The sequence below is a fragment of the Oryx dammah genome, unplaced genomic scaffold (assembly GCF_014754425.2).
Source record: "Oryx dammah isolate SB20612 unplaced genomic scaffold, SCBI_Odam_1.1 HiC_scaffold_3, whole genome shotgun sequence".
In the NCBI taxonomy this organism is placed as follows: Eukaryota; Metazoa; Chordata; class Mammalia; order Artiodactyla; family Bovidae; genus Oryx; species Oryx dammah.
In genome coordinates, this window is record NW_024070187.1 from 58,938,940 (window position 1) to 58,963,123 (window position 24,184).

Here is a 24,184-nt window from a genome sequence, read left to right on the forward strand (position 1 = left end):
GGAAATCCCATGGACAGAGGAGTCCAGCAGCCTACAGACATGGCTTCGTGACTAAGCAACAACAATTTTTAAAAACGAAAAAGGAATATACTACAGTTTTATTGTGGTTATCTTTGGATTTTCAGATTGTAAGTAATTTTATATTATTCTTTAATTTCTAAGTTTCCTTTAATGAATATGCTCTGATAATAAGAAAAAATTATTTAATTAGAAACAATTTCAGCTCTCTGTTGTCCCTGAAATTGGTGGGCAGGTTCAGAACCCAGCCTAGAGGATATGAAAACAGACGTGGTGAGGCAGGTAGGCTGGGGGTAGGAGGAGGGAGGGAGACAGGGCAACCAGTGTCACCAGTTGCTCCTCCCTAACATGCAGGGATCTGCTGTCTCTACGCAGCAGAGCTAAGTGAGGGCTGTGGTCACGGCTGGGAGGGCTGGCCGGCCAAGATTCGGGGTGAAGCTGATGCAAGTAACCTCTTTCTTCTATGCCCCCTATCCCTGCCACAGCATACCTAGGATTATCACCCACAGAATAATACCTTCGGTCTATGGAGAACTATATAGTTGTCAAAGTGCATTTATATATATTGTAGTTCACAGGATTACCATGATTTGGAGAGTTTAACATAGTTATTTCTACCTTATATGACAGGTGAGGAAACAGAAATTAGAGGAGGCATACAGATTGTTCAAGGACATACTAGTAGCTCTCTACCTTTTACAAAGGACCTTCCTTGCAAAAAAAAATTTCGAAAGACAACTCTGAGTGAAATCGCTTGAACTCATTTGGGGGTGGTTGGGGAGGGTGAGGGAAACAAGATATAGAAGCAGTAAACAATTTCCCTTAATTCCTAAGATGCTCACATAGCAGCAGCAGGAGTGTCTCGTCTTGGGCCTCAAAGATGTAAACTGAGCAAAGAAATAAGGATTTATATTGTTGGTTCAAAATGACTTCCCAAATGACTTATCATGTCAGATGTACTAATGTTGTCAATAAACATACATCTGGTACACACTCTCTATGCAGCAGATGTACTGGTTGATAAGAATGAAAACTTATCAAACTTTGGCAAGCTGTACTTACCAAAAACCACCAATTTGATTTGTCTGATCCTCTACACGATGTAGAATAAGAATACACAGGAAGTTTCAGGCAGCTTTCTTGGGATTTCTCAGTTCAGTTTTTGGAGTGCCCCGTGAGACAAATCCTAAGGAGTTAAAAAAAAAAAAAAAAAGTGCTAGGAATGTTTTCTATTTCAATAAAATTTTAATACGAGCATTATGAATTTGGGGCCATTTTCTTCAAAAAACTAAACTATTACTCTAATTATCATATTCTCTTCAGATCAAGAAACGCAACCTTTTATTCCTCCTCCTATCTTTGAAGAAACAGGCAACAGCCATAAGAAAATGACCAATTTCTTCCATTTGTTGTATTTTCCCTTCTGTCTTATTTAGAACCTGCCTCCCCACCCCGACTCCAAGATGAACAACACAGCATTTAGGAATGAATACAGATGTAGCTTATATTTTATGCTTATAAATCCACAAGAAGAAAACGTGGTACCCTTTTAAAGAGATGATACTATTTAGCTCATGGACTCCCCCTATCCCCATTTGGGGGCTTATGTCACACATCACTATGGATCATCACATTCTTTCCTGCTAGATCCAGAGGGTCTCAAAAACCAATGAACCAAGCACTTCGGCCAACCATCACCAACTGATCAGAGCTGGTATAAAAGAAACTTGTTATTCTGCCCTAAAATGTGTAAGACACTTTGGAGGATGTTGTTTGCATGGAGTACTGTAAAAAATAGGATTTAGAGTCCTAGGATAATCTTGAAAGTCATAATATAGAAAGCATTCAAAAGAAACTTAAGTTCAAGAGAAAGGTATTTTAAAAGGGTATGTGAAAAATATATATCCCGAACACAAAACTTTTACCTTTATTCACACCTGGAAATATTAATATAATCTGCCAAACTTCACGAATATTCTCATCTAACTACAGAGGGCCCTCATGTAGCCATCTGAAGACCAGGATGACTGCCACAATCCAATATGGTGCAGTGGCTGCAACGCCAGACTTGGAGTACCTAGAAGACTGGGATTTTAATTCTAGTTCTGCCGTGCTATGTTCTATGTTCTTAGGCAAATAGTTTTACCTGGCTGAGCTAAAGTTTGCTCCCCTGAAGAAAAATAAAAGAGTTGGATTACCAGTAGTTTTCAAACTGGTTTTTTAATATTTGTTTTGCTTCATTTTTTTTTTAGGTGTAGCATCCTTTCTTCCACCAAAAATTTACCTAGATACAGAAACAAACTGATAAAACAGGAGCTGGCTAAGCTGAAGTAGAGGATGATATGGGGAAATATCTCCACCCATTCTGCTCCATCGTCCATGCAGGCTGTGTCGAACACCATAGGTTCTTTAGAACCACAGAGCACAATTTAGAACCTGCCAATGAAACAGCCTTTTAAGTCAGTTACAGGCTTCCCAGGTGGCGAAGAACCCACCTGCCAGTGCAGGAGACAGACATGGGTTCAATCCCTAGATTGGGAAGATCCCCTGGAGGAAGGCATGCCAACCCACTCCAGTATTCTTGCCTGAAGAATCTAGGGATAGAGGAGCCTGGCGTGCTACAGTCCATGGGGTCACAAAGAGTTGGATACGACTGAAGTGACTTAACATGTACGTACATAGTCAGTTACAGCTCCAAAATTATTCCACCATAACTATCTTTATATTGCAGTGACTGGCAAGGCATTCAATGGGATCCATAACATTACAGCAACACAAGCAATAAAATTAAGCCATGAACTGGCTTTAATCCTAATTATTAATGATCTACTAAAAATAAAGCTACACCCTCAAATAAATCATAGAATAATTGCTGTTAAACTCTGTACATCTCAAAGCATATAACCCTCACCTTTCTTAAATGTGGCATCCTAGATAATACCTAATGATCACCATCACAGTGTTTGATAAAGAACAATAAATGTGGAAATTACAAGGTGTGTCCTGAAATTAATTCTGCCCTGTCAAGACAACAGAATAAAATGTAAACTCCTGCACTATTCATTTACTATTTAAGTGAATCCTGACAAACTTGTTAAACTTTCTGGGCCTCACTCTCCATATGCATAAAGTGGAGCTAATTTCTTGTGTGACTATATGGAGAACAGAGAAAATACTTATAAAACACTATTCCTGGCACATAATATTATTGCAAAATTGTAAGCTTTCTCTCTATAATGGCAAATGTTTCCCTTTGAAAAATAATGTCATGGTAATGGAGATGTAAACTCTATGAAGTGGAAGCAAATTATTAATATATAAATGAAATTATAGGTTTTACATAGTTTTGTGCTGAGTCTTAATGATGGAAAGGATTACTAAAGTGCCTCTCATGGCAATTTAAGTAACAGAAAATTTCCCGGGGGGAAAAATACTTAGGACTATTTATTTACCGAAAAACCTGATTTTCCAGAATGACTTCAAACACAAGTCATTTCATAAATATTTTAATACTATTTTATCATGAAAATCTTCAAGCAAAACCCACATGCCACTTTTTTTCCCTGTCACTCCACACTCATCCTGACACAATATTGGGTGTCCTGGGGCACCCCATTTAAGAAGTCCATCTCTAGTATAAATCCTCCGTTTTACTATGGAGTAAACTGTCTTACTGAAGGTCACATAAGATTTGTAGGGAAGTTCATAGAGAAACAAAATAGTTTCCAGACAGAAACTGGGTTAATGCATTCACTCCAACCCTTCGCTCCTTGTTCTGTGAAAAAGCTACAGATAGCGTCCATTATAGGCTTCCTGGGTGGCCCTGATGGTAAATAACCCACCTGCCGATGCAGGAGACTAAGAGACACGGGTTCGTTCCCTGGTTCGGGAAGACCTCCTGGAGGAGGGCATGGCAACCCACTCCAGTGTTCTTGCCTGGAGAATCCCATGGACAGAGGAGTCTGGCAGGCTGTGGTCCATACGGTTACAGAGAGTTGGTAGGATCCGAGGGCAATCTTCTGTTGGGCTTATGACACCTATGGCATCATCTTCATTTGCCTGCCCTGATTTCCTCCCTCTATTTTGTCTACCATATGTATTTTTGAAAGCTGTTCAAATCTATTTTTGGAATGAGGCAAGGTATAAATAAATATGTTAAATTAATAACTGTCTTTTTTCCAAAAGGAGGCTCCAGTCTAATATCAAGTTCCATGTCACATTCTGCTTCTTTCAACTCTCAAGCATAAACTGAGGCTAAAAATAACTTTCTCAATGCCAGTCCTCCACCAAGGAATGAGAATTCTGTTTCTTAAAAACAAACTGGTTCTAAACATAAATCAACTGTCCACACCCCAGGACAATAGTATACGAGTCTGAAGGGAACAGCTACCCACTCCAGTATTCTGGCCTAGAGAATTCCATGGATTGTATAGTCCATGGGGTTGCGAAGAGTCAGACAGGACTGAGCGACTTTCACTTTCACTTTTCACTAAAGCTACCAGGAGACTACCGGAGCAAGAGTCTGGTAACAGAGTGCTGGTTCGAGCTCTGCCAGCAGCAGCCCGAGACCCTGTACAGGCACGCCGCTTAGCTTTCTGGCCTTAGCATCCTCACCAGCACACTGAAGCTGATATTAACGCCACAGGTGAGAGTCATTATGAGGATAATATGAGACACTACATTTTGAAAGCATCTTGCCAACCATCGGCTCCCGCCTGGACAGCTGCACAGCCTCCCAGCTGACTTCATCCCATCCACTCTTGCCTGCTGCAATCAATCTGGCTCTCCAGACAGGCAAAGTGACCTTTTAAAAACACACAATTTGGACTTCCCTGGTGGTCCAGTGGTTAAGAATCCAGCTGCCAATGACGGAGACATGGGTTCAATCCCTGGTCTGGGAAGACCCCACACGGCTTGGAGCAACTGAGCCTGAGCACCGCAGCTAACTGGAGGCCTTGCACCTAGAGCCCATGCTCTAGGAGAGAAGCCACTGCAACGAGAAGGCCGTGCACTGCGACTGGAGAATAGCCCCTGCTCTCCACGACTAGAAAAGAAGCCTGTGCGCAGCAACGAAGATCCAGAGCAGCAGAAAATTAATAATTAAAACCCACGCAATTTGATCATGTCACCCTCCTGCTTAAATCTCTACCCTCGCTTCCACTACGCTTAGAAGAAAGTCAGTGTCCTTAGTAAGGGACGTAAGGAAGACTTTGGCTCCTTCCCCAGCCTCATCTTGTGTCACTTCTCCCCAACACTTGCTACTCCTAGAGCTTTAAATCTTCACCAATGCCCTGCCTAGCTAGCTTGTTCTCATCCTTACACTTCACTCCTCAGAGGTCATCTCTGGAGCCCTTCTTATAACACTGGCTTGAATCTAATGAAATTGCCCCCTGAGGGGGCAAAAACTATAGAATAGTGGCAATTTTACTTGGTTTAATTTTACAGTAGTTGGTATAATGGCAGTCTTCTCCAGTCAGTTATAGACTTGACCAAGGCAGGATCCAGATCTGATCACAGTTATAGTCCCAGTGTCCCACACACAATCCTAGCACACAGTAGGTGCTTCACTGTTTAATTTGTGAGAGGGACTGTTACTACCTTTTCAATACTAAGCACATAATTGATATATTGTCATTGGTAGTATCATGTTTTTGTTCAAATGCTACTGTTCCATAGGAATAAAACATAGCCAAAAAAAAAAAGATCACCTTTTAAGACTTTCCTGACAATTCTGGAAACCATGACTTTTAGTAAGTGTAACACATATCATCAGGAATAGAATTTAGACCACTAATGAGGTATCATTTATGGATTTTTTTCTTTTTCAACTCAAATGTTTCTTACCAAAGGGCAGAATGAAAACAACTCTCAAAGGAAACCAGATGATTTGGATTTATCTTTTTTTTTTTTTTTTTTTAACACCTTTTGCCATATGACAGCAAAGCAGTTGGGGGAAAACAAAAGAATGCTGGACTTGAAACTGAGGAATTTAAAAAAATACTTCCTCATGGTATTAAAAAAGAATACACCTAAAACATCCCCAGATCACCTTGCCAAGTATACCTTATCTTCTGTCTCTCCTGAAATGAACAGAGCAAAGACCAAGTCGAAACAAGCTAGGATGGACTTCCCTGGTGGTCCAGTGGTTAAGACTCGGAGCTCCCAATGTAGGGGGCCTGGGTTCAATCCTTGGTCAGGGAACTAGGTACCACATGCCGCAACTAAGACCTGGCGCAGCCAAATAAATAAATAAATATTGAAAAAATAATAAAAAAATTGGGATGATTTGCAGGGTAGAGGAGGCTAGTCCCAATAGTACTAATTACAACAAATAGTCACGGAGTGCTTATTAGGTGGCAGGCATTGTGCTAAGCATTTCATGTACACTTATTTAATTGTTACTACAACTCCATGAAGCAAATTCTGTTTATACTCATCCTGAACATGAGGGAATTAAACAGAGGGAGACTGCTCATTTGTTCAGGTTCCTTAATTGTAAGTAATGAAGCTGGGATTGAAACCCAAGAGGTCTGAGACCAGAGTCTGTGCTCTTAATTATTGTGCTCTATGGAAGAATCCAATTGCTTCTATACCCCAGTTTGGGAGTAGAAAATGAAAATTTCTGTTACAACAGAAATGACAAATCACTCTATGTATTTATATGGCAGTTTTAGAGTCATTTATGAGAAGTCAAAACTGTGAACGGCAAACCCATGGATTGTCAAGGCCCACCATCTAAGGGTTTTCTGAAGAATCTCAATATCCACCTTCAAACAGTAAAAGATATTCTTGGCTTGGGTTAGAAATAAAGCCAAGAGTGCAACTTTTTAGATGAAGAGTAGAAAATGTGAGACACTCATAAACATTACGGCTCAGAAATACCTGGTTACCCAACTTGTTCCCTGGATTCTTGAAAAACTGGCATGCTTGGGGAAGTTTTCGAGAAACCCTATGAAAGGCATAATCAGAGCCTGCAATTTCACTGTCTATGGCTGTCAATAATCTCTAATCAGATTGTTTTTTCTCGCTAACATTTAACAAAATTATCTGTGTCTTTTTGTCTTTTCATAGCAAAGAAAATGAACACAGTAACATTAACATCACAGAAATTATTTTTAAAATGAATGCAAATTACCAATTCTTTATGTATGATTCATAAATGGTGGTTACTGCAATCTCACTACCCACTCCCTCCATTTCTTGTGTGTGACATTTGACCCTTTTTATAATGTGCACCTTGTACCAGTGAAACCTAAGGCACCAGCTAGTTACTTATTAAACCTGGGTGCCAAGGGCTGACTTGTACAAATTATGCTGTTAACTGCCCGGCCTGGCCTGTGTGCAGAAGTGGAAAAAGCAATCATCATAGCTGTGAAATTCTGTCATATCGGCAGAATTGAACTACAAATTGCAGCAATTCGTGCCTGACCTCTGATCTGTGAAGTTAAGTCTAAACCTTTGAACCTCAGCTTGGAGTTGAGAAATAGTATTTACTTGTACCCAAGAAGATGGCTGCTGTGAATAGTTAACCCCGTGTGCCTGGTGCTCCATCTATCTCCACCTGCCCTGAAGAGTCAAGAGGGAGGTCTGGAGGGTAAACTTCTCATAAAGTGGCATTATGAAAAAAATCTAATAAAAGTAGAAAATTTCAGGATGTAACTTTTTTAAGGGAGCATATAAAAATAATTTTTAAAAAGAAGAGAATCGGAGATAACTGAAGTTATTGGACATTTAGACATAGTGAGAATGTGTGTTAAATAATTTTTTTATAAATTAAGCAAAAATAGAGTTTTGACTATACATTAAAACTTTAAAAAAATTTAATCAAATGAATCTCTCATATGTTGTATTTTTAAACAATTATCTAATTTCTGTATAAAATACAAACTCATATTAAGTCAGCTCTATGAAAAAGCAATCTTGGGAAACCAGTTTTACTTTTCTTTGAACCTAAGCTTACCTTCTGATACTAAACTTTAGATGTAGGCTAAGGAATAAGTATAATATCAGTAATAAATGTTTTTATGTATACATTTTGTTATAACATTGATTCATCATATTTTATTCATAATGACAAGGGTTTTTCTTTTTAGAATTAGCTTCAAATGCTATCCAGATCACTCCATTTCCAGGTAGAAAAAAATCAAATAAAGATTCTTTATCTCTGGCTTCTTTAATATTAGAACATCTAAACAGCATATAAAATATAACTAAATTATTCCTTCTAATAAAAGTGAAACTAATTTATATAGTGCTTAAAGTATATAAACCTACACTTAACTAATTCCATTTCACAAACTTTACTGTTGGCTTGAAAAAAGCAGTATGATTGATATGAGAGTCTTTTTACACCTGAACTTTTCTCGGTCATCATCAGTAACCTTTATGTAGTAACTCTCAAGAGCTAATTCTATTAATTTCATATTTTTCCTTATCTCATTTAAATAATCACACAAAATTCTTTTGCAACGACTGAGTCTGAAATGACTTTGAAAAACAAATGTGGATACTACTGATAAATTCCTGCTTTTAATCCCAGAATGAAAATAGCAGCAATCTATGAAAACATGACTTTTTTCTCACCTAGTTTTTCCAAATGTGATAAAGTGAAAAGATGCTAGACAAACTGTTTTGTTTTTTGCTTTTTAAATGTTCTTAAGAAGTTTGGTTTTGCTGCTGGTAAGGCAAACTGTGCAGCCTTTGAAATTCTCACAAACTTCTAAATTTTTTTTTGCCCTCAATTAAAAACAAAATGGATCACTTGTTTATTCAACCTGATCTAAATTACTTTAAACAAAACCATTTCCTCCTCTCTTCCAATTACAACAAATAAGGTGTCCCCTACCTTTCCAGTCTTGAAATCTGGATGCGACAGGCTAATGGTAACAAAAGCTTTGCTTGAGCAAACTTTGCTCCTGATCCAGGAACTGCGTAACTCTGTTATACATGACACACTTCTCCTCATTGGTCAATGAGCTTTGGCCACTTAAATGCCTTGGGAGTCATTTGCTAAGGGCACCTGGAATGAACTTGAGTGGGTGGTACAGAAAGAAGGGAGGTGTTTAAATCACCAGATACAAAATGCTCCACAGCAGCCTGACAATTTAATAGCAAACTTTCGGTAGCAAATGGATCTGGGGAAGACCCAAGAAGACAAAAGTTCTGACATTTCATAGAGAAGGAAATGTACCTGAAGTATTTTATTCTATCACCAATACTAACTAAAAGGAAACAAATGTATTTTTAAAATTCACCTTCCTAGAAATAAGGTGGGTGCCGATTACATTGTTCTGCTTGCTACAAAAAAGAAAACAAAACAGTTCTTACTTCACCTGAGTTGCTGAGTTTTAAACACTTCATGAAGTGCTTAGAAAATTTCCAAAATAAAAAGTACTCAAAAAATGTTACCATGATTTCCTAGAAATGTTCTATTTTTTAGTATTTTATATATATATATAGAATTTTTTTTTTCTTCTCTTTGTATCTGGGGTAGGTAACTGGGAGTGAGTACCCTTTATCTTTTCTCCTAATCACTACCAGTAATAGGGTTTAGATAAGCCTGGTAGAAAAAAGAGAGAGGCAAAAATTACACAAGAACTAAACCCTCATTTATTTTACTTTATCCATTTGGAGCTGACAATGGATTTATTGGTAAGAGGCAGGGGAAAATAGAAGGGGTAGAAAGAAAAAGGAGCAGTAAAACATGATTCATGGACAATAAAAACAGTCCGTACATAACAACGGGTTCGGAGGACCAGAAGCACTTAAGCAGAGTAAATATATTCCTCTTTAAGCAGTGAAGAGATGGAACCGCTCTGGGGGGTTGAGATTGTCACTTCAGGCAGCCACCAGATCAGGGAAGAAGGGACCAGAAGATGGACTACAGGAGGCTTCCTGAAAGCTAACCAGTGACATCTGGGACCACCTGGGCCAGGATTAACATGAGCTCTACAGCTCAGGGGTAAGGAATCCACCTGCCAATACAGGAGACGAGGGTTTGATTCCTGGGTTGGGAAGATCCCCTGGAGAAGGAAATGGCAACCCACTTCTTGCCTGGGGAATCCCATGGACAGAGGAGCCTGGCGGGGATCACAAAAGTTGGACAGGACTTAGCATACCAAGAAAGCACCCCACAGGGTACAAAGAAAGGAACAAATCTATAACTCTTCCTGAAACAAACATTTCAAACTTGTGGTCTTGAATTTTCCCTTAGTTGTTATTTTGTAAATCCCATAACTTTAGCAATTTGAAGTAGCCAGGATGGGAAAAAGGCCAGAGTAACAAGTTTTAAATCTACTTATCTACTTATATTTTTTAAGAGAGACAGTTTTATTACTCCCAAATGAAATAATATAAAGCTATCAATAGTGACAAGAAAATTATCAACAGGTTACTTAGTAAAGGGTCAAAATCCAGAACAAGTCTAAGATTATAATCACGTTAAATATTATATAAAACTAAATTGCTAAGTTCTGATTAAAGGAAAATGGAAGCTATCTCTTGCAATGATACTAAGGCAGTGTTTCCAAAAAACTAATAAATTTACACTGAATTCCTTTTAACTACAAAAAGAACCCAGAAAATCTGCCTTTTTATATAAGTGTAATTGAGTATATTATGTAAGAATATTATATAAGAATTTAATAAATTCTGGATGTGTGACATACTTTAAGCATTAGGAAGAATATTTTTGGTTTAAAGGTTTAGTTTATGAACACCTGTTGGTCAAGTGTGTGAATATACATGAGAGAAAAAGAAAGTGTGTGTGAGTGTGTGTGTGTGTGAATTCTTGTACAAACATTACCGAGAATACAAAAACATAGGGAACAAACCATCTCAAGATGATAAATTTCTAGAGTAAGGGCAGGGCAGCTTTTCACTGAATATCTAAAGGCATAATTACAATTACAGCCTACCCTAAACAAAAATGAGCAACTTCTGCCTGCTTCGGCTTTGAACAGAGTCAATTTTAAAAATACACATGGCATACCAATATCCATGGTCTTGGCAAAAAACAAGGCACACAAGTTATCATAAATGCACATGATACAGACAAGTACACAAGAAAAGTAAAAGTCAGCCGTTCTGCTGGTAGGGACACCGATTCCTATTACATAAGCCTCGGTGAAGGCAGATGTACAAAACCTGTATGTTGGTGGCATCACAGTAGACACATGCTACATTTGCTGCCTAACTTCCGACAGCTCTGGCATGCTTAAGTCATCCTTGGAGGAGCATCCTTCGTCTTAACAAAGCAACTTTGTTTTTAGAGTGGACTGACAGCAGACAAATATGAGATCTGAGACTGGCAAAAAAAAAAAAAACTACTGGTGCAAAACAGAAGCTTGAGACCAGATGAGCTCTAAGGTAAATCTGGAAAAAGGAATAAGAAATCAGATTCAGACAGGTCATGGAAAAGAGATGTTGTAGCAGGGATGGGGACCTGGTAATAAGCCAGGAAATTGTCATGTGGGTTATTTTAAATATAGGTAATATCTCTCAGAGCTTCCCTGGTGGCTCACCAGCAAAGGACCTGCCTGCCAGTGCAGGAGACTCAGGGTTTGATCTCTGGGCTGGGAAGACCCCCCGGAGAATGACATGGCAACCCACTGCAGATCCCCATGGACAGAGGAGCCTGGCGGGCTGCAGTCCATGGGGTCACACAGAGTTGGACATGACTTTGCGACTGACCAACAATATTTATTAAAGTCCCTTTTACATCCTATTAGGAGAACATTATTTTTTATTTTATCTTACCTAAAGACTTAAAGATCTAGCCAGTGTGAAGATCAAGTGAATGTGTGTTGCTCTGTATTTAATGGTAGTATATAGTTTTCCAGAAGTAAACTTTAAGTATTTAGAATTTCAAACTTTTGCTGAAATTGGTTATTGTATTAATGCATGACTAAAGCAGAAGAGGAAGAAATGGTGTACACACACACACACACACACACACCCAGGTACTAGCCTTCATATGAAAAAGTGTCAATTATTGGCACTGAAGCCATATTACCTGTATGGGTGGTGTCAGCAACAATAGTTGGTCATGACCAGTAACTAATCGATATTGGGAAGGTGAATTCAAAGAGTTGAAGGCATGCAGGTATGAGAATCCTCCTAAAGAAGGATAAACATGGAACCCACCAAAAGAATGGCAACATTATAAAAGGATTAACACCTTCAAATATCTTTTGGTTTCCACATACACCCAACATACACACACCTTGGCCTCAGCTACATGCACTGTTAACATCCCTTTACCTACAGTAATCTTCACTAACTCTTAGAAACCTGCTAGGTTTGATAGTAATCACTTTCTGCTCCCTTACCACAGCAAACTGTCAATCAGTTCAGTTCAGTCACTCAGTCGTGTCCAACTCTTTGTGACCCCATGAACTGCAGCAACCCAGGCCTCCCTGTCCATCACCAACTCCCAGAGTTCACTCAAACTCATGTCCATCGAGTCGGTGATGCCATCCAGCCATCTCATCCTCTGTTGTCCCCTTCTCCTCCTGCCCCCAATCCCTCCCAGCATCAGAGTCTTTTCCAATGAGTCAACTCTTTGCATGAGGTGGCCAAAGTACTGGAGTTTCAGCTTTAGCATCGGTCCTTCCAAAGAACACCCAGGACTGATCTCCTTTAGAATGGACCAGTTGCATCTCCTTGCAGTCCAAGGGACTCTCAAGAGTCTTCTCCAACACCACAGTTCAAAAGCATCAATTCTTCGGTGCTCAGCTTTCTTCACAGTCCAACTCTCACATCCATACATGACTACTGGAAAAACCATAGCCTTGATGAGACGGACATTTGTTGGCAAAGTAATGTCTCTGCTTTTGAATATGCTATCTAGGTTGGTCATAACTTTCCTTCCAAGGAGTGTCTTTTAATTTCATGGCTGCAGTCACCATCTGCAGTGATTTTGGAGCCCCCCAAAATAGTCTGACACTGTTTCCACTGTTTCCCCATCTATTTCCCATGAAGTGATGGGACCAGATGCCATGATCTTCATTTTCTGAATGTTGAGCTTTAAGCCAACTTTTTGACTCTCCTCTTTCACTTTCATCAAGAGGCTTTTTAGTTCCTCTTCACTTTCTGCCATAAGGGTGTTGTCATCTGCATATCTGAGGTTATTAATATTTCTTCCAGCAATCTTGATTCCAGCTTGTGTTTCTTCCAGTCCAGCGTTTCTCATGATGTACTCTACATATAAATTAAATAAGCAGGGTGACAATATACAGCCTTGACGTACTCCTTTTCCTATTTGGAACCAGTCTGTTGTTCCATGTCCAGTTCTAACTGTTGCTTCCTGACCTGCATACAGATTTCTCAAGAGGCAGGTCAGGTGGTCTGGTATTCCCATCTCTTTCAGAACTGTCCACAGTTTATTGTGATCCACACAGTCAAAGGCTTTGGCATAGTCAATAAAGCAGAAATAGATGTTTATCTGGAACTCTCTTGCTTTTTCCATGATCCACTGGGTGTTGGCAATTTGATCTCTGGTTCCTCTGCCTTTTCTAAAACCAGCTTGAACATCTGGAAGTTCATGGTTGGAGAATTCTGGAGAATTGGAGAATTTTGGAGAATTGGAGAGTTTTGAGCATTACTTTACTAGCGTGTGAGATGAGTACAGTTGTGCAGTAGTTTGAGCATTCTTTGGCATTGCCTTTCTTTGGGATTGGAATGAAAACGGACCATTTTCAGTCCTATGGCCACTGCTGAGTTTTCCAAATTTGCTGGCATATTGAGTGCAGCACTTTCACAGCATCATCTTTCAGGATTTGAAATAGCTCCACTGGAATTCCATCACCTCCACTAGCTTTGTTCGTAGTGATGCTTTCTAAGGCCCACTTGACTTCACATTCCAGGGACTACAGCAAAGTGTAGTACATCGTAAGTACCTAATTACCAGTCTTTACCTTACATATCCTGTGGTAGTTTTAACACACTTTTTATTTTTTAAAAGAAGAAGTTGAGAAGAAATACTGAATGCAGGTGGAGAGGAGATATTTATTACAAAGTCATAAATAATGTGTAAAATCCAAGCCCTGTGTTCCACTTTTAACACAGAAGCCATACTGTAAAAAGGAGAACCCCCTCCCCACAATGAGCAATCCGGTTCACAAGAGCTCAAGAAGCGTGTGATTTTGCAAAGTAATATGTCAGTTTTACTCTTTAATAGTTAAATGGTATTTTAATTTCCTCTAAATTACCACAGAAATCACCTGCCATTCTGGATTTACCAAGCACTGTGCTTTTCTGTCCAGATGTGTTTATTTTCAATAATGCTCTACGATATATTCAAGCACAGAGGGAAAAAGCAGTCAAAGACCTGGACCCTGATGTGGGCTCTATGAACTGGGAGCTAATAACTAATAATCTTTTTGGAGACAATTAAATATCAAACAACTGAAACACATAAAATACAGGGCAAACCGCAGCACCACGTGCTGTGCAGACACTAAGCACTGCAGAGTCAGGACTGCAGAGCCTTATCAAGTTGACCAGAGTCCATGGGGAAAGCTGCCATCCGGGGGTGCCAGCAGGCTGCCTTCTGATTTATAGTCATTTTAGGTTACTTACACGGCAATCACAAACCTCACAACTTGAAAACATGCACTTCTTGGGGCTTCCCTGGTGGCTCAGTGGTAAAGAATCCACCTGCCAAAGCAGGAGACACAGGTTTGACCCCTGATCTGGAAGGATCCTACATACCTCAGAGTGACTAAACCCATGCAATACAATTGACCCTGTGCTCTGCAGCCGGAGAGCCGAATCTCCTGAGCTCGTGAGCTGAAACTACTAAAGCCTGAGTACTCTGGAGCCCGTAGTCTGCAACAGAGAAGCCACCACGATGAGAAGCCTGTGCACGGCAACTGGAGCCTAACCCCTGCTCACTGCAACTAGAGAAAAGGCCGCACAGCAACAAAGACCCAGGACAGCTAAAAATAAAATTTAAAAAATAAAAATACACTTCTCTGTTTACTTTGTGATTAAAAAAAAAAAAAAACCTCTTTGCTGAAGAATTACATAATGTATTTCATAAGTATAATACCTTAATCAACCAAGAAATTAAATCTTATCTGGGGCTTGAATGGCTGGCAAGGTCCTAAATAAGTCATGTTGTCTTTAAAAGACTGTGAACATTTTTTTTTTCTTTAAAACTCTTGGGTTCGGTTCTTGTTTAAGCTTAATTATCTGATCAATATACTTTTGCCATTTTCTAAAAGAAGCTCTTACTTTTTGACAACATAGAAGCAGATAAGTCTTTTTTTTTAGAAGTAGATATTCTAAAGAAAAAAATTTAATATGGAAACAATAGAAATCATGTAAAAAAGAATCTAGCAGATTAAAACTTTAACTGCTGTGCATCTATAAACATTGGTTAAGTCATTAATTAGAAACATGAGGACACCTTTAATAGATCAATTGCAAAGCTGATCAGTTTAGATAATGCTAAAATTAGCAAGCAGTGTATGTTCAAGAAAAAGAACAACATAAAATAGTACTGAAGCAAATAGTTTAGACATAATGAACCTAACTTTCTATGAGCGCACGGTAACTTCTCAAGATACTCAATTTAAATTGGTTAGATGAGTCATTCAATCATTCAACAAATGGTTACCGTCATTGACTGTCTTTGTTCTAGACCTTGAAGATAAAGTGGTGACTAAGACAGACATGGTCCTTCCTGTTATGCTGGAGAAACATAATCAGAAAGAAAATATATACGTTTTGGGGAGGGAGCATAGTGACAAATACTATGAGGAAGAATAAAGCAGAGTTAGGAGGGAAAAGGGGGAGCTATTTTGAGTAGGGTGGTCAGGGAAGTCCTTTTTCTCTCAAGGAAAGATTGCAGTGGGGTATCTAAAGACAAAGATGGTGAAGCTGAAGTAGAGTCAGCAGAGGAGGCAGGGGTCAAATGTGGGGCTGACAGGCAAGGATTTGGGTTCTACTGGGCTTAATGGAGGATTTTTAGCAGAGAAGTGACAAGATCTGATTTTCTTTTTCTTAAGATGGCTCTGGCCTGAAAACGAGATCCCAGGCATGCAGATGAGGAAGCAGAGAGATTCTGGACTGGAGCTGCTCAGGCCCGGTAACCCTGGGGTCAGGAGAAGAGAAGTTGACTTTGAATTACATCATAAAGGCAGAATGGGCAGAGCTGACTAATGGATGACCTGTAGGACGGCAGTGTCCAGGATCCTCACACTGCAGCCTGGGCAGCTGGGGTCAGGGTGGTTCCATAACACCGTGTCAGTAATATGGGGTAAAACATTTTGCATGGCATGGCATTCATTCATAAGCAGTAAAAGTGCAAATGTATAGTATCAGCGATGTTAACCATCAGGCAGCATCTCAGAATATTATTTTTAAAATCTAGGTTTAAGCTAATCAACTCAGTCCTTAACTTCACTGCTAAATGTATTATGTGTAAACTCTGCAGGCCTCTCCATTTCTAGTTTTCTTTGGTACTTTTATGGATGTTTAATTCAAAAACATGTGCATGCTATGGAAAGCTGACTTCAGGGCCGAGAAACAATAAATACACGAAATACAGTCTCATCGACCCTCGTTATTAAAAGAGACACGCTGGGTGGGTGGGAGAGAGGATATACAAAAGATCCATATTACTGAATACTTCCAGATTTGAGGGAAACACAGACTTGTATAAACAAGAGCCTCCGTGGAAAACCTGGGAAGCTCCCAAGGCCTCCTGGAGGTGAAGGTGGAGGACTATGAGTGGGTGCCTCCCTCATTCACTGTCTGGCCTTCATCTCCACCGGGCCCTTTGAGTTTGCTGCTGTTTGTCTATTCCATACTCTTTCCGTCTTGGACTTCATGACCCATCCTACTGAATTCCCCTCATGACTATGATCCGCTTTGGAAGACCTTTATTACTGACTCCCCTTCTGTCCCCCAACACTGACTGCAGAGAGATGGACTGGAGGCTGTTTTTCCTCCCTCATCTTCTATGTCCACTCTCCGGTTACACCACTTGGCCTTTCTTTACTTTCTATTCTTCCACTTGAAAGAATAGTCTACAATCTCTTTAGATGTCCTGTTAGCTAATAATATGAAATATACCAGGTAATACACTTATGATATATGCATGGTATATGTATTTTAATCTCTCACTTCAAGAATTACAAATGACTGAAACTTGACAAGATGTTCAGCCTCATTGGTAAGCAAATAAATGTAAATTCAGACAAGATACATGCTTAAAATATCACTTTAAACCAATAAAATTAGCAAATATTTTTAATGAATAGTGCTAAAATGCCACTCTTTAGTAAGACAAATATAAATTGATCAAAACCATTCCTTAAAAAAATTGTAATATATATGAAAAGCATTGAAAATATGTATTCTCTTCACTTGGCAATTAAATCATTAAGATCTATCTAAAGAAATAATTAAAATGAAGTTTATATACAAAGATGCTTATCTCAGCGATACATTTAGAAACTATCCAAACACTTCACCTTGAGGGAATGGTTAAATAAATGATGGTACAGAAGCTACTAAAAATTATATTAGTTCTTTAGCCACTAAAAATTACATTTACATAGAATTTTAATGTTATGAATAAAAGTTTATGATATGTGAGATTAAGAAAATAGTACAGAAAACTGTATGTATAGCATGATCTCAACTGATACTATAGATGTAAAAACTAGAAAAATATAATAAAATGTTGATAGTGGTTGTCTTTGGATAGTAAGAATATTAACTATGGTGATTTAAGTTTTTCCTATTTGTAGTCTATATTTTAACATTACATTTGGTTATCAGAAAAATTTAAATGATTTGATAAAATAATTTCTTGTTTTAGCCCCTTTCTCTCCTTTTCAACCCATCATTTTAAGTTCTTAATGCCAATTATTTCCCTTTCTCTTATCAATTTAGCTAACACTAACCACATACAACCTCTTTCCTTCCCATTTGATAGCCACTTTTCCTGCTAACCATCCAGAAAGCAGTAAGAACTATCTATCTTAAGTGTGGCTAGGATCACATTACTCCAATGAAAGGAATTTGATGGGATCCTGATCATCCATAACATTACGAGCTTTTTGATCATGAACTGCAAATCTTAACTTCTGACTACAAACCACTGCATAATTTCCCTTTGTTCCTCTCAACCTCGACAGATACACACCCACGTACAAAATCCCCGACCTCTTTCTACTTTCTATGTCTGAACAGATCTGTGTTTTCTTTCACAACTCTTCTCTGGAGTCATCTTCTCAGAAAGGCTTCTTATGTAGGTATCTGCCTTTCTCTACACTTTCTTGCCACACTGCTTCAGCATTTCTGCGTCAGACACACATATATAGACATACATATATATATATGTGTGTGTGTGTGTGTGTGTGTGTGCGTATGTATGTGTATGTGTGACTATTTGACAACTGTGTGTCATTTGCAAAATGGTTTGGAATTTCTGTTGTCACAGCATTGCATAAACTATAATTCCACATTTGAAAATTAAAACTTATACACAAAGTTTAAGACTTTCTCTTGATTTTTTTTTGGCGGGGGTTGTTGTTGATTTACATGGTTGCCATTCATTTGCATGACAAGCTGATAGTATTAATACCTTACAAAATACAGCATATATAAGCCATCTGCTTTCAATGTGTCTCCCTGCCAAGGGCATACACACAGAAATTCACTAACCTGGGTGCTCAATGCTCTTGATAAAATTCCAAACTACTGGTAAAATATTTTGACTTACCATATGGAGCCATAAATCATAGTTAGAAAATTCAGCTTAGGAAGAATCCTTGTGAAACAAAGACCGCAAAGCTAAATCTTTAGCACGTTGGTGAACAACTATGAAAACAATTAGGAAGAAGGAAAGTCACAGTAACAGATGCTCCCTCTGTGTAGAAAGAGCCTGCATGTGTGTGCCTCTTCTGTTCTCCTACCATATTTGCTTCAGGCTTCTAATCTGAAATCCATATGTGTCCCTGACACCGCAGTGCACTGAGAAGCACCTCACTTCTCTGGCATTGTTTTATAGGAAAGGAAACAAAACAAAATGGCAATGGAGCAACTTAGTAACACAATGTGTTTTTAGAAACACCAATGATTAAATTATCAGCCCCAGAGTTAGTTCCAAGTGAAACTATGAAAGGATATATATATGAAAATCACTTTGATCTGATGTTAATGAAAATAATAGTGTCAGTCATGACTCCTTAAAATTACTCAAACGGACAATTTTTTTAAATTGGAAAAACACATTACTGTGAAAACGTACTTTTATAAAGAGGAAGTAGACACAGCCCTCAAACTTACAAGCATGTGATTAACAAAAACTGCTTATTAGATTTCTTTTGAGTGGCTGTCTCTAATGCATTTATTGGAAGTAAAACTACAAAATAATAATAATTAATTGAAGCGACAGAATACCATTTATAGTACTTAGTTCTCTTTCAAAAATGAAAGGAAAATTATGATAAGAAATCTCCATTTTAGATTCAGTTAATAATTGAACTTAGGACAGAGACATATCAGTTAATAATTGAACTTAGGTTGGAGAATTAAATAACTAAATGCAGTAGTTAAGATTCAAACTAATTTTCAAATCAAACTAAAAACTGGTCCCAATCATTAGTTTTTCTTTCAACCAAGAATTAAATGGAATTTAGAAATATTTATTAAGGAAAAGGCTACCCACTCCAGTTTCTGGCCTGGGGAATTCCATGAACTGTATATAGTCCATGGGGTCACAAAGAGTCGGACACAACCGAGCGACTTTCATTTTCATAGCATTAAAATAAAGTCAAAGACAAACTACAAATGGGATGGGCTACAAGACATATAAAGAAAAGTCAGTTTCCTTACTGTGCAGGAGTGCTTACAAACCAATAAAGCAAATGTAACTCAATAAATATGAGCAAAAATATGAATAGGCAATGTGCAGAAAAATTCAATTGCCAATACACATAAAAATATGTTCCACTTTATTCACACTGAATTTTGTTCCATTAAATAAATGTACAGCTAAATTTTAAAAGTCCTATCAAATCAGCAAAAATTTGGAAATTTATAACACCCACTGGTGGTGAAAGGTGGGAAAAACAGGGATTCACATATACTCTAGTGGGAATATAAATGGGTATAAGGACGTGATCAAGCATTCTAAGATGCCTAAGGATACAGAGTAAATTCTTTTTTTTAAAGACTTTTTTTGGATTTTTTTGGTGTGGACCATTTTTTTTTTTTAAGTCTTTATTGAACTGGTTACAATACTGCTTCTGTTTTATGTTTTTGGTTTTTTCTTTTGTTGGTCTGAGGTATGTGGGATCTCAGCTCCCCGACCAGGGAAGTCCCCAGAGTAAATTCTTTCCTGTGCATATTCTTTGTGTTGCCTGACCTACACTATAGACCCTTACTCATCGACTATAGACCCTCAATTTAAAACCTGTTAAATAACAAAAATACATTCATTTTTTCACTTGCATAAGAAAACAATCTAGCTCCTGTCCTATCAAAATGAAGAAATGTTTATATATTCAGTAGTAAGGATAATTACTAATTTGTATTGTGTTGTATAACTTATAGAATTCGTTCTTGTCCATACTTAATCTCAGATTGTGGCGGAGTAATTAAAGTTCTCATCAACTTTTAGAAATGGACTACATATAAGGAATACTTAGGATAATATTACACCCTGGGATGGGCAACAGACTGAAATGGAAGCTGTAAAATCCTCAGAGGAAAGGTGTCGGAGGGTGGTGAAATGAATGCTGAGTAGAAGAGAAATGGGTTGAGAAACACTGGCTTGTGAATTTAGAAGTTCTGGTAGGTCCAATTCCCCATATGACTATGATTCAACAGAGCACTCAGGCGCCCTGTTTAACTGTAAAGGCACTCACCTAGCATACATTATGTGGTTAGTCTCTGGATAATTTAGATAATTAAACATAAAGTTTCATCAACTGTTATCTGTTGGGTGATCCCTGATTGTTACTGTTTTCTGTAAGTCACCCCTAGTCTACTCACAAGGATTCACATTTACTTTGGATCCCAAAGTCAATGCCAGTACTTAGAGTGGTCTCTGGTGGTCCAGTGGTTGGGGATCTGCCTGTCATTGCAAGGACATGGGTTCGAGCCCTGGTCTAGAAAGATCCCGTATGCCGCGGGACAACTAAGCTTGTGTGCCACGATGACTGAGCTTGCTAGCTGCAGCTCAAGAAATCTTGGGTCCAGCAACAAAGACCCAAATAAGCCAAACATAAAAACAAGTAATAAAATTAAAACAGATATATATATATATATATATATATTTTTTTTTTTTTTAATGCCAGTACTTATTTACTCATACTGGAGTGGATGTGTCTTAAGATTTCAGTAGTCACCAAAAATTACTCCTTGTGCTCCCCCAGGAGGGAGCAACCATAGGATAGCCGAAGTTTATTAGCTCTTTTACACCAGAAATTTCTTTTAGAAACCTTTATTGAGGATTGGCAGATAGAATTCAATGTGGCAAAGAAAAAAACAGAATGGGTCAGAGTCTCAGGAACTGACATGGTCCTTCTGGCCCCTATTATCTGATGATGTTAGTGATTTCACCTATACATCATGCATTTTTTTTCCTGTTAAAAACTAGTATCTAGATATCATGTATAATAAATACACACACACACACATACACCTTAACAGCTGCTTCAGGGTGTGTGTGGCTTAACTTGATGTCTTGGCACTCTTTGAAATGATCATCTTGAGGGTTAGTGGTCTCTTATTCTGGCTGGTCTAAAGTTTTTGGAAAATAGTAGACAGCCAATAACACTTACAGGTTGGTAATACAGAGCTACAAAATATATTGAACCTAAAGCTTTTAATAATATATTCTCACATAGCATAGAAAATTCTATTGGATATTTAAGTGTTTAAGGAGCTCAGGCCTAGAGAGGTAGGTGTCTGTGGTGCTGATCCCAGGCCACTCTAACTGCTTAATTTAGAACTCATGGCCCATTACTTATGGCGCTCAGCACATCTGCCCCATCTTTTACCCCCTTCTATTTGTAATCAGGCTACACAAAGAACAAGAGTGGCTTGACCCCACGTATAAAGAGACAAACAAAATTTAATTGTTATTAATATAACTGCATCTTTGACTAATTCACACTAAGTTCAGTCTTCCAAAAAATAAATCTACTTTTTACCCATCCCTGGATAAAATTCATCTAATTTTACATATCACAAAGAAAGCTGATTGTCAATTTATAGACTAATGAGTTCTTTTCTTCACTTTTTCCCTATGTATAATCTAGTATTCTCAAATTTCTCTGTATCTACAAGGCCAGAGGAAAAAAGGGGGATGTCCACATCCTTTCTAATACTTAGTGATGCTTCTAATAAAAAAATTTAATGAGAAAAAAAAAGAAAGGGGAGGGAGAAAGACTAATTGAGTAATTGAGTACTGGTTGTACTTACTCTACTAACTAGAAAATAACTGGGGGAAAATGTCTTTAAAATACTTTATTCTTCGGGTAAAATGGTAATAATTATTTCCCTATAACAACCCAAGAGATGTTGTGAGGGAGAAAAATATACGATATGCATGAAAATGTTCTGAGTGTTCAGGAAGAGAAGCAATGTATTATTATTAAAATAATGCTCACCTATTGTTTTAATAGTAAATACTTATATTCAAATGGTAAAAACATAAAACTTGTCTCTAGTTATAGTCAATAAAATATTTTTATTAAAATATTACTTTGCTTGAAGGTTTTAGGATTATCTTAACTATTATTATTCATAAATAACTAGAGATTGGCTATATTTTCATTTTAAAGGAAGCTAACTGAAGGTTTCCTGATGAGGATTGATCTATATATATATTTTTCTTTTTCTGAAAGTAACAGCCATCCTCTGGCTGAAGGATGGGAATAACCTGTATGTGTTTTTTAAAAATTCCATTTAGGCACATAAATAGCAGCCCATGTCTTGAAGCTGCAATGGGAGGACGTGCTACCCTCATGGAGCCTGTCCGACTCTTTGCGACCCCATAGACTGTAGCCTACCAGGCTCCTCTGTCCATGGGATTTTCCAGGCAACAGTACTGGAGTGGATTGCCATTTCCTTCTCCAGGGAATCTTCCCAACCCAGGGCTCGAACCCAGGTCTCCCTCACTGTAGACAGACGCTTTACCGTCTGAGCCACCAGGGAAGTCCTAAGGCACAGAATCTTAATGTTAGCTCCTCTGTCGAGTTCAGAGAGGGCATTTCTATCCCCACTTCAAGAGGAGAATTTGACGTACTATAAAACTTAAATTAGAATTTTTTAGTGACACGATTTTCATAATTTATGGTACTCCCATCCTGACTTTGTCTCATTTGTTTAGGAAAATACATTTCTTGGGACTTTCCTGGTGGTGCAGTGGATAGGAGTCCGCCCGTCAATGCAGGGGACACATCTTTGATCCCTGGTCTGGTAAGATTCCACATACCTCTGAGCAACTAAACCCCTGCACCACAACTACTGAGCCCATGCCTTAGAGCCTGGAGCTGCAACTCCTGAGCCCCTGAACTGCAACTCCTGAAGCCTGTGCACCCTAGAGCCAGCAAGTCACAACTACTGAGCCTGAATGCTGCAACTACTGAAACCCGTGTGCCTAGAGCCTGCGCTCTGCAACAAGAGAAGCCACCTCAATGAGAAACCCCCACATCACAACTGGAGAAAGCCTGAGTGCAGCAACAAAGACCCAACATGGCCAGAAATAAATAAATTTTAAAGAGAAATGAAATTTTTTTGCAATCGTTCTCATAGTATCATTACAATATAGATAGATGGATGATCAAATACATTAAATCTGTAATCTTTTGGAGAAAAGAAGATCTCCTGTTTGGAAGTAACAGACAAGGTGGCCACACTTCAGTAGGAAATGTGTCTTGGTAGTAAACGCAGGTGAGGTTCATTCTGGTAGCACATTCGAGTGAGGTCATGGATGGTTGGCAAAGAAGCACAAACTAATGGAAACAGAACTCCAAGTTCTGCAGTTACTTTACATGGACGTAGCTCAACATAGACCCATCTGACCTGAAAACAACAGCAGCAACACAACAGCTAACCATTTGCTATGTGCCGACTCTGGGCTTCCTTGGTGGCTCCGACGGTAAACAATCTGCCTGTGATGCGGGAGACCTGGGTT

General features: G+C 38.5%; 1 protein-coding gene across 6 annotated transcripts in view; it reads right to left on the reverse strand.

Moving 5' to 3' along the window:
* The window catches only part of RBM47 (RNA binding motif protein 47), a 172,089-nt gene that overhangs the window by 35,544 nt on the left and 112,361 nt on the right, over positions 1-24,184 (reverse strand). For all 6 annotated transcript variants that reach the window (XM_040238056.1, XM_040238059.1, XM_040238062.1 and 3 more), the window contains one exon: positions 1,081-1,204. The gene's annotated coding sequence lies outside the window, so the exon portion shown is untranslated. The remainder of the gene's footprint in view (positions 1-1,080; positions 1,205-24,184) is intronic.